Source organism: Poeciliopsis prolifica, unplaced genomic scaffold, assembly GCF_027474105.1.
Source record: "Poeciliopsis prolifica strain line A6 unplaced genomic scaffold, Auburn_PproV2 SCAFFOLD035, whole genome shotgun sequence".
Classification (NCBI taxonomy): Eukaryota; Metazoa; Chordata; class Actinopteri; order Cyprinodontiformes; family Poeciliidae; genus Poeciliopsis; species Poeciliopsis prolifica.
The window spans coordinates 6052831-6068828 of record NW_026562410.1 but is presented as its reverse complement, the minus strand read 5'-3'; the positions used below and the strand labels follow the sequence as shown (position 1 = coordinate 6068828).

General features: G+C 43.0%; 1 long non-coding RNA gene across 1 annotated transcript; it reads left to right on the top strand.

Moving 5' to 3' along the window:
- The first annotated feature begins 4324 nt into the window (after positions 1 to 4324).
- LOC129374162 (uncharacterized) lies at positions 4325 to 14271 on the top strand. The gene is made up of 5 exons (XR_008607464.1): positions 4325 to 4494; positions 4710 to 4802; positions 13708 to 13766; positions 13852 to 13892; positions 14039 to 14271. It is a non-coding gene; the product is annotated as an uncharacterized LOC129374162 (long non-coding RNA).
- The last annotated feature ends 1727 nt before the right edge of the window (positions 14272 to 15998 follow it).

Genomic DNA, 15998 nt, shown 5'->3' with positions numbered 1-15998 from the left:
CTAGGGCCCCATATTACTTTGAGCCAACCTGCATCTCTGGAATCTACCTGAATCCCCCGTTGGCCCCTATGTCAGCCCGCCGATTCTTTGGGGACATTTTGATTCATTTAATTGCGGCATGTTTGGCTTTATGCTGCGGTTCTAATTATTGCTGCAGTATTTTCTCTGACGTTTATTTCATAACCTCTAAATGCTCTGGCCGAAACTTCCTTTAACACTTGAGGTTCTGCAGTGTCTTCTATTTACAGCCGTTCACTTCCAGGCCAGATCCCATCAGCAGCGGCTTTTACCCACCTGGCAGAAACATTAAGGAGAAGCAGAGCCAACAGTCAGCAGGAGGTACCGGGTGGTACACTATACATTATATTACAGAAGCTAAATTAGGGAAAATCAAATGTTTTTTTTTTTGCCATTGGTGACGTACAGACAGGAGGAACATGCTCCAGTTAGTGAGAGGTTGATCAACTTGAGGCTCAACTCTCTGCTGCCTCACCAGCTTCGCTTCCGGCAATTTAAATGGGAAAATACGAAAATTCAGCAATTTTGAAGAAAAAAAAAAAAATCAGAATTGGTCAAGCCAAATGAAAAATAGGTACTTTATAGTACAAACCTCGGGTGAAAAAGCAATGTTAATTATATATTTCCATGATTTAATGATCGCAGGTCGCTGATTCACAATTAGTATTGAGTAACTGGCTTATCAAATTAATATTTTCATCAACCCAGTTTCACAGCAGTAATGATTTATGTAGCTGCTGATGAAATTTAGCTGATTTGTCTGGATGTTTTCCTAACTGAAAAAAATACAACACAACAACAGATGTATACACCCTGGTTTGCTGAACAGATGATTTGGGAAAATATTCCACATGAAAGTTTTATTTTTAATTTTTTTAAAGAGTTTTTTAAACTCTTAATCAGATTAATTTTTACTATTTGATTAAAGACAGTAAATGTCAAAACATTTAAACCTCCTGCTGCAGAATTTAAAAGCCCATTATATTATTATTATTATTTTATGTGCAGTATTTTTATAGAGAAAAAAAAAAACTCCAAGGGAATCTTGTCCAGATCAGAACAAAGCGCTTTACTGACATCTACTGGTGAAAAAACATATGGCGCCCTTAACATTCCTTCTGCTTAAATCCCTTTCTTGCCGACTGTTGAATTTCTTTTGAACACTCGCAAACAAGAGCAAAATACTACCTGTTCCTGTGACCTTTTAACACTAGATAAGTACAGCGTGTTTTACAGGGACACATTTCAGAACAGCAAATTAAGTTTCAATCCTAAAATTGTCATCGGACATTTCATATATGATAAAATATCACTGATCAATAGGAATTCATATTTTCATTGATAATGGTGTAGATGTTTTTTTCCTAGTTTCACAATATAAAATAGAAAATGAAAATTGTTTTTATTCAAACTTCAGACGTTTTTCAGTTGTTCTGCTGGAGCGGGGAAACGTGACATCAACGTTCCTCTGTGACATCAGTTCCTCTGTGACATCATAGAGCTGCATTCTTGAATTCCAGGGAACAGCCAGGAAAATATCAATCATTTGTTGAAGGCTCTCCATCGACATTGCTTGTCTGCGATTTGTTTGGACAATGGACAACAAACAATATCTGGAGCTTGAGGCTCAACTTGCAGAGCACGAGCTTGAAAGCAACAGGCGGTTCAGAAAATGGAGAACGAAATTTTGAAATTGCGAGAGGAAAACAACTATCTAAGGCAAAAAACTACAACATCTCAAAAAAAGGGTGGAGGATAGAGAGTTGAAACATGGACAAGCTGGATGAAGACGTGCCAGTGCAGAAGCCATCTCTCTTAAAATGTTTTGCCCTAGGCGTCGGACTAGGGATTGCCTGTTTTGCTGTAGTCCACACCCGTTTTGATGTCCTTTTCGGGTTCCAGTGCAAATATTGATGGTCTCCGGTACAGAGGACTCAGGACTCAGAGGCTGGTCAGGATAGCAGCAGGAAGGAGACGCCGGGGAGACCTGTAGGGACGCTGGGAAAATCGGTAGGGACGCCGGGGAAACCTGTAGGGACCCTGGGGAATCCTGTAGGGACCCGGGGGAAACCTGTAGGGACCCCGGGGAATCCTGTAGGGACCCTGGGGAAACCTGTAGGGACCCTGGGGAAACCTGTAGGGAGCTCGGGGAAACCTGTAGGGACCCGGGGAAACCTGTAGGGAGCCCGGGGAAACCTGTAGGGACCCTGGGGAAACCTGTAGGGACCCTGGGGAAACCTGTAGGGACCCCGGGGAAACCTGTAGGGACCCCGGGGAAACCTGTAGGGACCCTGGGGAAACCTGTAGGGACCCCGGGGAAACCTGTAGGGAGCCCGGGGAAACCTGTAGGGACCCGGGGGGAAACCTGTAGGGACGCAGGGGAGACCTGGAGGGACCCTGGGGAAACCTGTAGGGAGCCGGGGAAACCTGTAGGGAGCCCGGGGAAACCTGTAGGGACCCTGGGGAACCTGTAGGGACCCCGGGGAAACCTGTAGGGACCCTGGGGAAACCTGTAGGGAGCCCGGGGAAACCTGTAGGACCCCGGGGAAACCTGTAGGTAGCCCGGGGAAACCTGTAGGGAGCCCAGGGAAACCTGGTAGGGACCCTGGGGAAACCTGTAGGGACCCGGGAAAACCTGTAGGGACCCCGGGGAAACCTGTAGGGAGCCCGGGGAAACCTGTAGGGACCCTGGGGAAACCTGTAGGGACCCAGGGGGAAACCTGTAGGGACGCAGGGGAGACCTGGAGGGACGCTGGGAAAATCTGTAGGGACGCCGGGGAAACCTGTAGGGACCCGGGGGAAACCTGTAGGGACCCTGGGGAAACCTGTAGGGACCCCGGGGAAACCTGTAGGGAGCCGGGGAAACCTGTAGGGAGCCGGGGAAACCTGTAGGGACCCCGGGGAAACCTGTAGGGACCCAGGGGGAAACCTGTAGGGACGCAGGGGAGACCTGGAGGGACGCTGGGAAAATCTGTAGGGACGCCGGGGAAACCTGTAGGGACCCGGGGAAACCTGTAGGGACCCCGGGGAAACCTGTAGGGAGCCCGAGGAAACCTGTAGGGACCCTGGGGAAACCTGTAGGGAGCCCGGGGAAACCTGTAGGGACCCGGGGAAACCTATAGGGAGCCCGGGGAAACCTGTAGGGACCGGGGGAAACCTGTAGGGACCCTGGGGAAACCTGTAGGGACGCAGGGAGACCTGGAGGGACCCAGGGGAAACCTGTAGGGACGCAGGGGAGACATGGAGGGACGACGGGGAAACCTGTAGGGACCCCGGGGAAACCTGTAGGGACCCTGGGGAAACCTGTAGGGGACGCAGGGGAGACCTGGAGGGACCCAGGGGGAAACCTGTAGGGACGCAGGGGAGACCTGGAGGGACGACGGGGAAACCTGTAGGGACCCGGGGAAACCTGTAGGGACGCCAGGGAGACCTGTAGGGACCCCAGGGAAACCTGTAGGGACCCCGGGGAGACCTGTAGGGACCCGGGGAGACATGTAGGGACGCTGGGGAAACCTGGAGGGACGCAGGGGAGACCTGGAGCGACGCAGGGGAGACCTGGAGGGACCCGGGGAAACCTGTAGGGAGCCCGAGAAAACCTGTAGGGACCCTGGGGAAACCTGTAGGGAGCCCGGGGAAACCTGTAGGGACCTGGGGAAACCTGTAGGGAGCCCGGGGAAACCTGTAGGGACCCGGGGAAACCTGTAGGGACCCTGGGGAAACCTGTAGGGAGCCCGGGGAAACCTGTAGGGACCCGGGGGAAACCTGTAGGGACCCTGGGGAAACCTGTAGGGACGCAGGGGAGACCTGGAGGGACCCAGGGGGAAACCTGTAGGGACGCAGGGGAGACCTGGAGGGACGACGGGGAAACCTGTAGGGACCCGGGGAAACCTGTAGGGACCCTGGGGAAACCTGTAGGGAGCCTGGGGAAACCTGTAGGGACCCGGGGAAACCTGTAGGGACCCGGGGGAAACCTGTAGGGACGCAGGGGAGACCTGGAGGGACCCAGGGGGAAACCTGTAGGGACCAGGGGAGACCTGGAGGGACAACGGGGGGAAACCTGTAGGGACGGGGAAACCTGTAGGGACCTGGGGAAACCTGTAGGGACGCCAGGGAGACCTGTAGGGACCCCAGGGAAACCTGTAGGGACCCCGGGGAGACATGTAGGGACGCTGGGGAAACCTGGAGGGACGCAGGGGAGACCTGGAGCGACGCAGGGGAGACCTGGAGGGACCCCAGGGAAACCTGTAGGGACCCCGGGGAGACCTGTAGGGACCCCGGGGAGACATGTAGGGACGCTGGGGAAACCTGTAGGGACGCCGGGGAGACCTGTAGGGACCCGGGGAAACCTGTAGGGACCCGGGGAAACCTGTAGGGACGCTGGGGAGATCAAGGTCAGAAGATGGTGATGGTGAGCTTGCTTCTACTCTTCCCATGATGGCCAGTCATCCTGAGACAGAAGCCGAAAACTTTTCAGAAGTAAATGTGTTTTGTTTTAAAATTTTATTTGCTTCTGTACATGATTTGTTTGCATTTTTAAAAATAACGTTACACCAATGTAATGAATGTCATGAAGTTCCTAAATTAGATACTTACATATCTAAATTATTACTATGTCTTTTCAAACTCTTGGTTGTCTTATGAAGAAAATATGACAACTAAAATGTACTGTTCTAATTCATGTTATATTCCAGGCTCCACAAACAGCTGTAGTACACATGATCCCTTCAACAGAAAATTATGCACTACCGTCTTCCACTGGAGATGTAGGACATCCCAAAGACCAGGTATGCACATATCCGCTGTGCCATAGTCATAGATGACCTTCTTAAGTTGTTCATAGACAAAAGCATAATGGAATCAGAATTAAGAATGGAATTTAATCATGAAATGGCTGTGGACGACGGTGGAGTGTCAAGGGACGTGTATACAGCTTTCTGGGAGCAGTTCTTGGAGCTCTGTGAAGGGGAGGAGGAGAGGGTGCCAAAACTCAGACCAGACTTTTCCAAAGAGAGGTGGTATGCAGTAAGCCGAATTTGGGCCAAAGGACTCATTGATTATGGCATATTTCCAGTCAGGTTGTCCAAGACATTCATAGTTGCCTCTGTACTTGGTCTTCAAGCAGTAGAATCAATCAATCAATCAAATTTTATTTGTATAGCACATTTCAGCTACAAGGCATTTCAAAGTGCTTGACATCATAAACACAAAACACAAAGGCATGCAACATAGAATAAAATACCAAGGTTTTTTTTTTTTCCTTTTTTTTTCTTTCCCCTTCTTCCCCTCTTTCTTCCCTTTCTTCCCCCTTCCCTTTGACACGGAATTTAAGCGCCTGTTACCGCCGGACTCCGCCGTCCGTTTAACCACGGGTATTCGCCGGGCCCCGTTGCCCACAAAAGGAAAAAAAAAAAAAAAAAAAAGATTACATACATAGCCACAAAATCAAATCCATACATATTACATTTCAAATGCAACTCTAAACAGGTGCGTTTTTACTTGAGATTTGAAGGAAGTCAGGGTTTCCGCTGTTTTACAGTTGAAGGAAGTCAGGGTTTTCGCTGTTTTACAGTTTTCTGGAAGTTTGTTCCAAAGTTTTGGTGCGTAGATGCTGAAAGCTGCTTCTCCTCTTTTGGTTCTGGTTCTGGGGATGCAGAGCAGACCAGAACCAGAAGACCTGAGAGGTCTGTAAGGTTGATACAACAACAGCAGATCTTTGATGTATTGTGGTGCTAAACCATTCAGTGATTTGTAAACTAACAACAGTATTTTAAAATCTATTCTTTGAGCTACAGGGAGCCAGTGGAGGGACTTTAAAACTGGTGTTATGTGCTCTATCTTCATGGTTCCAGTGAGAACGCGAGCAGCAGCGTTCTGGATCAACTGCAGCTTTTTGATTGATTTATTGGACAGACCTGTGAAGACACTGTTGCAATAATCAATGCGACTAAAGACAAACGCATGAATAAGTTTCTCTAGATCTGGCTGAGACATTAGTCCTCTAATCCTGGAGATGTTCTTCAGGTGGTAGAAGGCTGATTTTGTTACTGTCTTTATGTGGCTCTGGTCTTTATGTGGCTCCGAGTCCATCACTACTCCCAGGTTTCGGGCCTGATCGCTAGTTTTTAGTTGTAATAACTGAAGCTGTGCATTGACTCTAGATCGTTCCTCTTTAGGTCCAAAAATAATGACTTCAGTTTTATTTTTGTTCAGTTGGAGAAAGTTTTGGCACATCCACACATTTATCTGTTCTAAACATTTATTCAGTGATTGGATGGGTTCAGAGTCACCTGGTGACATCGTAATGTAGAGCTGTGTGTCATCTGCATAGTTATGGTAGCTAATATTATTTCCTGTTATAACCTGAGCTAGTGGGAGAATATAAATATTAAATAAGAGGGGTCCTAGGATTGAACCTTGGGGTACCCCACATGTGACCTTTGACCTCTTTGATGAGAAGTTTCCAATTGAAACAAAGAAATCCCTGTTCTTTATGTAGGATTCAAACCAGTCGAGCACCGAACCAGAGAGTCCAACCCAACTTTCAAGTCGATTCAATAATATGTCATGGTCGACAGTGTCAAAAGCTGCACTGAGGTCCAACAGAACCAGCACCGTGGTTCTGCTACAGTCCGTATTTATATGAATATCATTGAATACTTTTACGAGGGCAGTCTCCGTGCTGTGGTGAGCACGAAAACCAGACTGGAAAGTGTCAAAGCAGTTGGTCATCATGAGGAAACTATTTAATTGTTTACACACAGTTTTTTCAATAACTTTGCTGATGAATGGGAGATTTGAGATTGGCCTGTAATTCTGCAATAGTGATTTGTCCAGGTTGTTCTTTTTTAACAGTGGTTTGATGACTGCTGTTTTCAAGGCCTGGGGGAAAACACCTGATGTAAGCGATGAGTTACTATTTGGATCAGATCAGTAGCAATAACAGGCAGGACTTTCTTAAAGAAATGTGTGGGTAGGACATCCAGACAGCAGGAGCTTGAACTTAATTGACTTATAATTTCTTCTAGAGTTTTATAATTAAGTAGTTGAAAATGGGTCATTTTTTCTGTATTTGTTTTGTTTTGGTACAGCAATGGTTCTGGCTTTGAAGTTGATGTGCAGATTAATCCTCTGATTTTTTGGATTTCTCTGAAAAGAAGCTGGAAAACTTGTTCCAGGCAGCATTAGATTGGAGTTCATGTGGTAACGTCACAGGAGGGTTTGTGAGCCTGTCAACTGTTGCAAATAAAGTTCGAGCATTATTGATGTTTTTGTTTATGACATCTGCAAAGAAAGCCTCCCTTGCATGTTTTAGTGTTAAGTGATAGTTACGTAGTTTTTCTTTGTAGATGTCATGATGAACATGAAGTTGAGTTTTACGCCATTATCGTTCTGCCCTGCGGCAGACTTGTCTTGCAGACCGAACTATTTGTGCATTTCTCCATGGAGATTTCTTTCTACCAGTCAAAACCTTTACTTTAAATGGGGCAATGGAATCAATGATATATGAAACTTTAGACTGAAAATCATGTAACAACTGATCTACATCATTACAGCTTAAGGGTGAGGAGGAAGAATAGATTTGATTAAATGTTTCTGTTGTGTTTTCTGTGAAAGAACGTTTTGTGACAGTAGCTGTTTGTCCAAGTGGGTCAAAGAATAAAGAACCTTCAAAGATAACAGCAAAGTGATCCGACAGGGCGACATCAGTTACAGAGACATTGGAAATAGTCACACCCTTACTGATAACCAGGTCCAGTGTGTGTCCTTGAGTGTGTGTTGCTTGTTTGACATGTTGTGTTAAACCAAAATTTTCTAAAATATCAGAGAGCTTTTTTGCTCCTCTGTTTTCGGGTTTGTCCACATGAATGTTAAAATCACCAACAATTATTAAACAATCATAATCAATGCATATGAGAGATAAAAGATCATTCAAGTCAGTAAAGAAATTTTCCACATATGCTGGAGTTTTGTATAAAGTTAGTGTCAAAGTTCGTTTGAAGCCTTTAACCTGAATTCCAAGATACTCAAAAGATGTGAAATGACCGAAAGAGATTTTACTACAGTTTATGGTATTTTAAATATAGAATCCACGCCTCCTCCTTTTTTATGTTTTCTATTCTCACTTAAAAAATTGTAGTCAGGAGGCGCTGATTCAATGAGTACAATTTGGTCATTATCGTCATTCAACCTTGTTTCTGTCAGAAACATAACATCAACATTATACTCAGTGATGAAATCATTAATTAATAGAGCTTTAGCATTTAGCATGGTATTTAAAAGTGCTATTTTAAGTGACTTGGAGGCCAAAAGATTTTCAGTCTGAGGTTCCTTTAGGCAGGGGATCAGCCTGAGGTTCAAATTAGGACCGCTGTATTTCATTTTCTATTTTTTGTAAATTTTCTTGTAGTGATCCGGACAGGTAATGTCCTGTTCTGCATTTCCAGGGGGCCAGTTGCATTCTGGAGGAAGAGGTGTAAAGATAATATCTGGTCCCCAGCCTCAGACCTCAGAGACGCAGAGTGATGGATCCTCTGGAAAGTCAGGGGCAGGTGGCTTAAATGTAGTGAGGTCTGCTACGTGAGTACTAAGGAGAGACGTGCCGAGGCGAACCTGTTGATTCATTCCATCTGTAAATTTAAAAAACTCTGGTCCGGAAGACATTTCTTCATTGGTATCCATTGAATCCTGTGAATGATTGGAGGAGCAGAGAGGGAGGGGGGAAGGAGCGAGGGAAGCAGTCGCTCCGTCTCCAGTCGATTTATCAGCTTGTTTTGGAATATCGTGCTCCTGATCCGGGGAGCGTTCCATCCTAGTCAGACATCCTTGAGCCTGTTCTTCTGGCGCGATGATCCTGTTGCTGTCCTTGTTGATAAAATAAAAAAGGTTTGCAGTGAGTAGCTTTATCCCATGTTTATTAAGATTGCGTCCTCCTCTTCCAAAAAGGTGAAAGCGCTGCCAATAGATCCAGAGGTTATCGATGAAGGTCACTGAGCTGGTAGAGCAGGTTTTAATCAGCCATTTGTTGATCGTGAGCAGCCTGGAGTGTTTTTCATCTCCCCATTGAGGTGATGGAATTGGACCACTGAGAAATAACTTCATTCTCAGTTTTCCCATAGTGTCCAGAAGAATGTTAAAGTCCTTTTTCAGAATCTCAGACTTTTGCTTTGCCAGATCGTTGGCTCCAACATGCACAACTAAAGTTTGAATATCTGGCTGATCAGTGGTTAGAGAGAGCAGTTTGTTGGTTAAATCAGATACAGTGTCACCAGGAAAATACATCACTCTTGTTTTCCTTGGATTGCAAACGTCACTGATTCCCTTTACTGCCTCATCTCCAACAACAAGCACTTTTGGGTTACCTTTAGTTTTCCTGGTGGTCGCTTTGTCCTTTGGAGCTTTGGGGGATGGATGTGTTGGTCTTGCCTCACTGTTGATATTTGAAGGCGAAGTTTCACTCAGAGGCTCAGGCTGGAGTGCAGAAAATCTGTTTTTCAGTGGGATTCCCACAGAGTCAGAATGTTTTGAGGCTCGTGCAGGTTGCTTTGTCCCTGGGAGCGGGGTCAGCGGGGTCAGCGGGGTCAGTGGGGTCGGTGGAGGCGTTTTGGTTGCAGCTGCTTGTTTGTCTTTCTTTGGCGGAGCAGGTGTTGAAGTTGAAGGTGGGTTTCGGACCAGAGCCGTCCACGCTGATTCGTCCAGGTGCGGGGTTCTCCCTGATAGTCGTCTCATCGGATCCGCAGTGCGAGACTCCCGTTTCGGTTTGGCACCCAGAGCGTTCCAGGGTGAGCTGCTCGATGCAGGGCTCCCGACCTCTCCGTTGATTTGAGGAAGGGTCGTTTCATTTCCACAGGCAGCGTTGATCTCAAAGTTCACCTCCAGCAGTTTGATCTTCATTTCTATAAACTGAAGTCGTTGTAAAATGCTGCTCATGTCCTTGGGGTCAGTCGGAGGCATTTTGCCCTGGTTTAACTTGGAGGTAAAGAAAAGTAGGTAAAAATAAAAATAAAAGTACGAAAATCCCCCAGTCCTTAGGTTAGTAGTAATCCAGTTAAAATGTCAATAATGTAAATATAACTATAAAAACTGTCGCTTTAAAAAGTAATTCGCAGGCAGAGTTATCAGGAAGAAGAAGAAGTTTGGTTTGTCCTCCTTTTCTAAGTATTTGTCAGAGAGCGAGACAAGTACCACAGAAAAGGCCCTCAGTGGAGTATTGGAAGAGGATGAGGAGGAAAATTTGTTGGATCTGTTTTCACAGATGGGGCTCACTGCATTCCATCTCAGGAAAATATCAAGCAAGCAATACAGATCATGGCTCATAAAGTCATATTACAAGAACCAAAGTATATCGTTGATTGCTTTACTGACATTTTCAAAGGCATTGCATTAAATCTGTGTCATCCAGCTGGTGTCCTTCATTTATGAGTCCAAAAAAGCAACAAACGAATGTTTGCAGTTGACATGCTGCAAACAGAGGCTTTATCACAGGAAGAGCAGACAACATTTACTTACTTGCAGAGGTACATTAGGAATGCAGATCAGCGCAAACTAGAAAAATTTTGCGATTTTGCACAGGGTCCTCCGTTTTATGCACAGAAAAAATTAAGGTTACATTCAATGCTGAAACAGGTTTTGGGAGAAGACCTGTTGCACACACATGTGCAGCAATCATTGATGTGCCTTACACTTACAGTTCCTACCCAGAATTTAGAGCAGAGTTTGACAGTATCTTGGTAAGCAACTTCATGTTGATGGATATTATTTAAGCTTGAAAAGGTAGTTGACATTTATGCTCAATTAAATCCTATATTATTCTGCATTATGCACAATGTTCATGATTGTTAAATTATGGGTTTCCATTTTCAATGCTTAAAAGCTGTGCAATGTTGAAAGGTTTGTGTTTTTGCTTGAAAACCCAAAGGGTAAACAATTTCCAATTTTGTATAGTTTCCAGAATTTAATAACCGCCAGTTGCAATTAGACCAGTAGTTAGTTTTTCAAGTTGTTTTAATACTGTCACGCAGCTGAAATTTCATCAAGATATTTTAATAGCACATGTGTTTGCAGGAAAAAACTTGTAATAGAACCAAATTTGGAGTTTGACTAATTGATCAAAATACATTCATTCTTTACCCTTTCATTTGTTGATATGCACAATGTTGAGAACATAACATAACGCTGGTTTAAAAACATTGTTTCTTGTAGAATTTTCTAAATGTGAAAGAGTGTTTTTAGGAATTAAAGGGATAAGAATTCAGTTCTTGTAATTTTGGCCATTTTATCTAATAGTTCCTGATAGTATTCCAGCAGTGAAATTGATGTATTTTCATCTTTATCAAAGTATGTTTAGAAATTCAACAGAAAGTTTATTTTGATGGTTGGATAATGAAATTAAGTAAACACAACAATACTTAAAATACAACAAAATTCAGAGTGTTTGCAACATCGCCAACCTTGGTTTTTCTGGTGACCTGTTTTATTGTTTTGGTGGTGCCAAAATGTTTTTAGGTAAACTTAAACATGAAGTAATTGTCTTGCAAAGTTTTTATTTTGATACGTGTTTGGATTTCCTGTGAATGTTCACAATAAATGTTAACACAAATATGCAATTTGTGTAAACATTTATCCACAGCTGTGTGTTGTGCATGTTGACTTTTGCACTTAGCAAAATAAATCAGCACTTAGATGGATTAATGTTGTAAGAGGGACATTTAGTTTTCTGCTTCTATTTTAATACTTTAGAAAGGGAAAAGAAAGAGTCAGATTATTTATCAAGTTTAACAGTTAGAATGCATGTTAATGTCTCATAATCGAAAACAAGCAGCTCCGTTTTGAGACATGTGGAACCCTAACATGGCAGGCTCTTTCCAGTCAATACTCACAGTAATCCTCTAATGGCATCTCTCAGTAACATGTACAGTTTCACAGAATCATATGGATCTGATGGTGTCATTAGACCATATTCTGCCATTAAAACATTGCAAATGTCATACACAGCAGAATCACATGGTATGGTCTGCCGAAAAGTGCATGCATCTCTACACAGTTGAATCTGTTCTACTTCAAAAGGAGTGAGGAAGTCTGTAGTTCTGTACAGTTCAGGTAGGGCATACATCACATTGGGCCGACCGCTGGGAACGTGCAAGTTTTTAGATGGCCTGATGTGGTGTATTCCATAGTTGTGCTGTGTCATCCAGCTCATCCTGTAACATAAAACAGAAAAATTGAGTACATTTTTGTTAACCTCAGCTATAAAAAAGGATTAGGCATAGTCACTGTTTATGTCATAATTACAAATAATGTTTATTTAGGTTGTACTGACTATTTGTCCAAAACTTAAATTCAAAAGTAACAAAACGTAAGACTAAAAGGTGAATTCAACTCAAATAGTGCAAATGGTGCATCATGGATTCTACAAAAGGTCAAAATGCAGTTCTTTGTTTTATTCCACTATTCAGACAAAACAAGTAACAGGCCTCACAGGATTCCACTACTTCTTTCAGTCTGATTCCTACACCTGTTGTTTTTATGAACTGGCTGACCGATTGGATAGACTGACTGATGACTAACTGAATAGACTGGAAAAAAACCTTTTGACCACCCACATGCATAATGTGCTAGTTCAAATCTGTACTGTGTAACACCCACGTCCCAAAATTTAATTAATTAACTTAAGTGAACCAGCAAACTTATTTTAAATAAACTGAACAAAAATTTTAATTATAAATCAACTAGAAAATAAGGAAGAAATAAAAATTAACTAAATCTAAATAAGATTTAACTAGAAAAGAGAAACAGCTCCTATAAAGTACTTTCAGACTTGCTGTTTAGAACTGTCATTCATACAATTACAGTTGTTACCGAGTTATAGAAATACATTGTGACATTTCTTAGATGAATTGATTTTAAAGATTACTTTGGTATCTTGTAACAGTTTGACTTTTGACACAGTTAGAAACTTAATGCATATTTAAACGCCTGCTATTGGGTTAAAATTCGTTCACTTTTGATTTGGTTTTAAAAAATGATAGCCAATGAAATTGAATGTATCTTCATTATAATAGAGGTTTAAATGCAGCTGTCAAAATGATCCCTTGTTGCTGCTGTAGTGTAAAATCTCACACTATAACAGCAAGTAACCTGCTCTTTCGTGTTATGACATTAAGGTAGAAAAAGTAACCAGTGCATTTTCAGCACCACAGATGTGTGAACAGCGACCACGAAAGAACAACTGGAGAATCGCTTTGTTTCATGATATTATAATTTACCACATATAAACACAAAGACATCTACTTCTCTTTGTAGAAACATATCACTTTCGTTTATGGGTGTGCCACCGTCGTGCGTTATTTCCAATTTTCAGTGTGATGAAAGTATGCACCTACGTCACAAAATTGAGCGTTCGCTTGACATTCAAGTATTGTACGAACAAAATACTAGACAGTGAACGCCACAAATAACCAGATACCATTAATGTTGATTTTAATGTCCATGCCTTTCAGGCTTTCTTCCTTCCAAAGTATCTCATCCATCATAAATATTCAATTTGATTCAGGACTTTACAAGTCCTTATATATTGCTTTTCAATTGTTTTATGTAGGTGCAGCACTGTATTGGGTATTTAATTCCCACCACAGCGACATTTGTTGAATTTACCGAAACAACTTGGTTATTTTTGCTCTTTGATCGTTTAAGGTGTGTGAGGGAAAGCCAGAGCCCAGACTGCTGTACTGGGTTATTTCTGTTTTGAACAGGTATGTGAGTTGATTCAAGATATTATGTGGATGTTAGATTAATGCAGTTTATCTAACATTGCTTGTCTGTGATTTCTTTGTTGAGAAATGGCCACAGAAAAAAATGAGGACCTGGAGTGTGGCAAGGTGATCTTGTTTTTCTTTTGAGTTAATTTATGATTCTTATATTGTTTGGACTGTGTATTTTGAAGTTAGTTAGTTTCCTAGATTATTTTGGTTTAAATGTTGGGTTGTTGTTGCATGTTTTGATTGGTACAACACGGCTGGAGAAGACGGCCAGGTGAGACGGCTGCAGCTGGACGGGCAGATGGACCAGGTGGGCTACCGACGTCGGTTGTAGGAGGACGGAGGTGGACTGGAGGTTTGGAGATGGAGGACTGGCCCAAACTGGCCCAAAAGGAGTACTGCTGATCTGGACGCCGCAGAGGAGCTGGAGCCCAGCTGGAAGAGCGGGAATTGCGGGATCGCAGCTGGAGGTCTGTTGGGAACCGGAGGATCGGTCGGCCTGGGAGAGCAGCAGAGGACTACATCCCTTTCCCCTCCTTGTGTTGGGCCAGCTAAGACTCTCTCTCAGATTTAATCTGGAGATGGAGGACTGGCCCCAAGGAGTGCTGCTGATCTGGCGGCCAACTGTGGAGTGGGACTGCTAGGTCGCCGCTGGAGGTTCGCTGGGAACCGGAGGATCGGTCGGACCTCTACTGGAAACAGTAGAGGACCGCGCCCCCTTTTCCCCGTTTTGGGCCAGTTAAGAATCTCTCACAAACTTGTGTATTGATTTCTTGTCAGGAACTGTCTATGCCTCCTTTTTTTAACCAGCTGTTTTTGTAAATAATTATTGAATCTTGATTGAGACTCTGTGTACAATCCTTGCAGACTACTATTTTCTTTATTGAGACTAAAACCTCTCGACCATCACAGGAGGCTCAACTTGCAGAGTTAAAGGGACTCTGAAGGGATACCAGGGGACTCTGAAGGGATACCAGGGGACTCTGAAGGGATACCAGGGGACTCTGAAGGGACCCCTTCAGAGTCTCTAGAACCAGGGGATCCAGCCAAGTTCCATGCAGGCATTGGGTGCACTAAACATGTAAAGGTTTAGGGTAAAGGTTAGGTGGCAGAAGGTAAGTCGGTGGTCCCTGGACGAGATCCAGGGTCTGGGAACCGTTTACCCAGAACGATGCTCACTGGGGCTTGGTCAGTTGCAAGGGTGCCAGGTGACTGGCACCGGACTGGGCCTTTCCTGGGGACTCCTTGGGACAGTGCCCAACCCTGGGAGCCATTCCCTGGAGCCCCCCGGCCGAGATCAGAGAGCTATGTATTCTGTGGTTGTTCAATGGGGAACGCCAAGTTGAAAGGGTGCCACGTTACTCTCTTCCTCAAATTGTTGTTAAAACACTTAAGAGTTGAGACTCTTCAACGGCCGAATTACTACGTTTTTTCAAAACAACAATATATGTTGAGGTGTCAACACCTGTTGAGCCCTGTTTTTCTGGTAACGAATTGAAACAAACTAAAGATCTGATTTTGATTTTTATAAAATTTACCTACATGTTTCTTATATCTAAATAGATAAATAATATTTCAAAAAAACCTAACTAACTTTTTACTGTGTTTTTTTGTGAATGTTTGTTAATTCTTGATTGTATGTTTGTAATGTCTTTTTGTTGTTTGGGTCTCCTTGTCTAGAACTACAGATGTAAATTAGCAATTATGCTACAATCTGGCCCATTTACAGTCTATACAGTAGTGTTGATTGTTCATTAATGTGCACTGTCCTTAATAAGAGTAGGGGTAATAAAGATTATTTAAATATTAATTTTATTTAAATATTATTTTAATCAATGAAGTGTTGAGACACTTAAAGAGTGGCAGAATTTCTGTTTTCTAAAAACAATATTTGTTAAGCTGTTGCTAAAAGACAAGCTTGTTTTCTTGTAATGAATCGAAACGAATTAAAGAGATAAGTGGTTTTTTTTATTTTTTTAATCAAATTTACATACCATAAGTTTCTTGTCTCTTACAAAAACACTGATGTTTTATGAACAATTAGTGTTGACAAACTTTCAAAAGACCGTCAGAATTACTATGTTTTGGGTCAATATTTGTTTAGCTGCTGTTTTTCTTGTTGAAACAAAGTAAAGATCTTATTTTTATAAAATTTACCAACTCCAAGTGTCTTGTGTTAAGTAGATAAATGAATATTTCAGAACCACTTATGTTTTATTAATCAAA